Source organism: Oncorhynchus mykiss, chromosome 5, assembly GCF_013265735.2.
Source record: "Oncorhynchus mykiss isolate Arlee chromosome 5, USDA_OmykA_1.1, whole genome shotgun sequence".
In the NCBI taxonomy this organism is placed as follows: Eukaryota; Metazoa; Chordata; class Actinopteri; order Salmoniformes; family Salmonidae; genus Oncorhynchus; species Oncorhynchus mykiss.
In genome coordinates, this window is record NC_048569.1 from 62,001,313 (window position 1) to 62,006,301 (window position 4,989).

Genomic DNA, 4,989 nt, shown 5'->3' on the forward strand with positions numbered 1-4,989 from the left:
TTTGTTTTGATTTCTATGTGATTCGATGTAAGAAAAGTAGGAAAGATGACAGCTGACAACATTGAAAGGTAATCATGACAGTAAAGGGCTCTATTCAATCCGCATCTCAGAAGTTCAACTGTACAGCGTGATTGAAATTGAAAAGTCATTTTTCCGCCTTAGCGGAGACTTACATTCACGGTAAACACGGCATACGTTGACCCAATCGTAAATTACCTTGATATTTCTAGCGTGGATTACAAATTGAATAGAGCTCTAAATCTTCCACAGGAGTGAAAACTTGGTAGAATCTATACTGTGTTGGTGGATGACATTTCCAGTATGCTTTATAACTATAGAGATCACACAGTAAACTATGCAAATCCATACAAAGCCTCAGATATTGTTAGAGGAGATCAGTCAGGAGATTAAACAGATTATATGACATGCTGAAGCATTTACCTCCTCTCTGAAACCAGAGTCGGAGTGAATCTTTTCCCTCCTCTCTGAAACCAGAGTCGATGGAGTGAAATCAGAACTTGTGTCATATCCATTTGAGAGGCCTTTTCCTTTTTTTCATATTCTGCATGAATTTGAGGAGGCCTTTTTTCATATTCTGTATGAATTTGAGGAGGCCTTTTTTCATATTCTGTATGAATTTGGGAGGCCTTTTATATTTTGGGATGCTACAGTAAAGCAAGGTGTCTGTCTGGTTTATTGGTTTACAACTGAATTAAATTTGGGAACCAATCTGGTAAATAAAAAGCAGTGTAGTGGTAATTAGTTGATGAGGAATGTCTCATCATTTTGACCTGTCTCTAAACATGTTCATAATAAGCCAGTGAAGGGATGTAAATGGGGTACAGGACTGTTTATGTACGAGCTAGTGTATTTATAGCAAACCCTGCAGTGTCCTCTAAGTGTTAGCGCCGTGTGTAGGAAGTCATAGTGTTGGAATGTTGATCCCTTAATAAACATTGGTGTTAACCTGTCAAGAGCAAAGAGCCCAGAGGCTTTTGGAGTACAACTGAACATTTACACCTCATATTTTTCATTCTGATCCTCTGCATTTTCAGAGACACTTTTTAATGTATTTAAGTTTCTTATGTTAAATGAACGATATTCAAAGTTTTAAAAGTTCAAAGTCTTTAGAGGGTGGAAGAGAATTAAGATATATTATACAACAGGTGGGTCTAATCCTGGACGCAGATTGGTTAAAACTGCATTGTGTCTATTCCACAAGTTACCACCGGCTAAAGCTATGACGTTGAAATGCCTATTTACTCTGTTCCATCTCTATGTGCAATCCACTGTCTTATCAGCCCAGCCAGACAATTTATAAACTTGATCTCCACTATAAAAAGCATCTAGACATTATCTCCCATTTCTTTTAGACTAGCAATTAGTTTTCAATTGCAGAGATTTGTATAAACCTTGCTGTTTGGTCGTGTCTACACTTGACACTTACATGCAACTTCTGCTATCAGAACACAAAGATCGCATTGAAAAGACGGGTCTATATGCACCAAAGTTGCATTGTGTTCTGATTGTGTTCATATCTAGCTGACCACTTCAGGAGGTGGTCATGGATGCATTGTGTGCAGATTTCTTCTCAGTCTGGATGCAATCAATGGCGCAAACAGTGGGCGAGGTCATCAGTACTCCTCCCACAAGTCTCCAGAAAACTTGTGCTTTGGGCCCGAGAGGCACCTATTCATTACAACGTTGGAGGAAATATGTTCCTAGCGTGTGAGGAAAGTGATTGCTAGCCTCAAATCCTAACCCGTTTACAATCTCTTTAGTGTTGCTTGCTAGCTTGTTGGCTAGCTACAAAAGTTAGCTACAGTAGTTAGCTACTGCCAACAGTCGTTGTTGTGTTATCATATTTTGCCTATTCCACCGTTTGTAGAATGCATACTGGCATTTGAATATAGCGCAGGAAAAGGGAATCCGGACACACTATGGACACGGTAGACACATTTAGATTTAGATGTAGATGCATGACGCATTCTGAATTCCATGATCAGAACTCTATGATCAGAATACTAAAGCTGCATGAACTGTCAAGTCTAGATACGGCCTCTGTCTCTCTGACAGTGTCTAGACTTTTCTCAGCCAGTCGAAATCATGAATCAGCATTATTTTATGGATATATATATGAAGAAAATGTCAATAGAAAACAGGTAAAACAAAAACGAAATGCAGCTAGTTTGCAGTCATTCCAGCTTCAGTTTGAAGTGATTGTGTTAGCTGTGGTGTTGGCTAGCTCCTCTGAACAACAGTGTCCTGACGAGAGCACATTTTCTATGCCAGGTGAAATCGAGCATCATTGGCTCATTGTTATGGATGTTTCCAAATAAATGTCATTAGAAAACAGTTTAAACAAATGCAGCTACTTTGCTGTTATTCTGGCTGCACTGTTTGACTGGGCTGTAAGTTAGCCGTAGTTGGATTGATAGCAAGCAAGGAATAAGAACATTGCCAGACAGTATGGCAATAGAACATTTAGACTGAATGACTGGGTCGCATCCATAAATATAGAACAAAAAGACTGAACGACTGGGTCGCGTCTCTGGCAACCGAAACGATTGAACAAACGACCAGTGGAGTTGGGTAGCAACCCTAGCTTTGTGTCGGGACTGTATCTGAAGGATGAAATAGTCTGAATAAATGAATCAAAATAAATATTTTAATGAAAATGTCAATCATTATTTGAATATGTTGATAACACCTTGTATAAAAGTGATAATGCCCTCGAAGCTGGTGTTTGGAGGATATATTAGCACGGTTTGCCGGCCCTCCACGAACAACACCCGTGCCAGTACTGTATATCCCACCGGCTTCTCTGGCATTATCACTTAAATAACCAATACTAATGTCATTGAGGATACATGTTCTAATACAGTTCATCACCAGGCTGCTCTGGATTTCAGTGATATGAAACTAAGGGCAGATCATCTAAGTGAGGGTAGACTAGATCTGCATGGAATTATCCTGCCTGCTTGAGGGACTTTTACAGAATCATTCCTAAACATCATTACAATTGCTAATGATGCATTTGCAGCTATTCAGTGCATTCCATCTCACAAGGATGTCTCTGTGTGTTTTGAAGTGAGTGTTTGTTGAATGGCGTATGAAGCCACTTCCCTATTTGGCAGCGCTCCATCGTGCAATCAGCGGTTGTTAAAGTTACAAAGCCAAACCAGAAATTGACCATCTGGCATTGTCATGCTGTCTGCCAGTACATAAACAATGTGCAGATCTGCTGTAAGGCATGGTCTGTGACAGGGAGACGACATGACAGTTTATGGAAGAGCTCAAAAACTCTCGGCATGACTACAGCTGTCCGGCTAATATAGGCAAGGAAAATATACTGAATAAAAATATAAACCCAACATGCAAAAATGTCAAACATTTTACTGATTTACAGTTCTTATAAGGAAATCAGTCAATTTACAGGAATTCATTAGGCCCTAATCTATGGATTTCACAGACACCTTTAAAAAAAAGTAGTGGTGTGGATCAGAAAACCAGTCAGTATCTGTTGTGACCACCATTTGACTTATGCAGGTTGTTGATTGTGACCTGTGGAATGTTGTCCCACTCCTCTTCAATGGCTGTGCGAAGTTGCTGGATATTAGCGGGAACTGGAACACGCTGTTGTACACTTCAATTCAGAGCATCCCAAACATGCTCAATGGGTGTCTGGTGATTATGCAGGCCATGGAAGAACTGTGACCGTGTACAGATCCTGAAACATGAGGTAATGGCGGCAGATGAAGGGCACGAAAATGGGCCTCGGGATCTTATCCAGGTATCTCTGTGCATTTAAATTGCTATAGACAATGCAATTGTATGGTTGTGCATAGCTTATGCCTGCCATACCATCACCCCACCGCCACCATGGGGAACTCTGTTCACAATGTTGACATCAGCAAACCGCTCGCCCACACGACACCATACACGCTGTCTGCCATCTGCCCAGCACAGCTGAAACCAGGATTGATCCGTGAGAAGCACACTTCTCTAGCGTGCCAGTGGCCATCGAAGGTGAGTATTTGCCCACTGAAGTCGGTTATGACACCAAACTGCAGTCAGGTCAAGACCCTGTTTAATCAGCTCCTTGATATGCCACACGTCTTAGCAAAGGAGAAATGCTCACTAACAGGGATGTAAACAAATTAATGCACAAAATTATGAGAGAAATTAGCTTTTTTGTGCATATGCAACATTTCTGGGAGCTTTTAATCCAGCTCATGAAACATGGCACAAAACATTTTACATGTTGCGATAATATTTTTGTTCAGTGTAGTTAACTATCCGGGATCCTTGGGATGTCCCAACTCTGACATTATCTCATTGAAGTTGACGTTTAAAATGGATAGGGTTAGGTAAGGGTTTAGGGTAACAATGTCCCAAGGATCCCGGAGAGCACTAACCTTTTCAGTTGTTTTGATAAATAGCACGACAAAAACCAAGCCACAGTGTATATTTTTGGTTCTGGTCAATTTGATTGCTATTGTTAGGCAGTTGTTAGGCCTGTCTCTTGTTAGTTACGGTATCATCAATCACACTACACTGAAGTTGAGCATTTACTTACTGTACAATAGCTGTCAGTTCTGGACCCAAACACATAATATTACACTTTATCATAATATCTGAGTGTGTTTTCTCTGTATTCTGGAGGTATATACACACCTGTTCTGAGAGGATACAACCTTCGGTACCAGCCCAAAAACACATTACAAAGCAGGGGAAATGAAGACTTTAAAGCAGTCAGAACAGGTTCAATCTTAATCTATGGAAAGTGAGAAAAAAACTTGTATGTGAGGTAATTCCCCCCCACCCCCTCTCTCTCCTTCTGACTTTTTTGGGGAGTGGTATGGGGGACAGATGTGAGAGAGCACTGGCCAATGGTGAGCAAAGGGGGGATGGATTGGACTGCTCTCTGGGTGTCTCTTCTTTTAAAAGTCCTGTGCTCTGTCTAACTCACAATCCTCATATGACTGG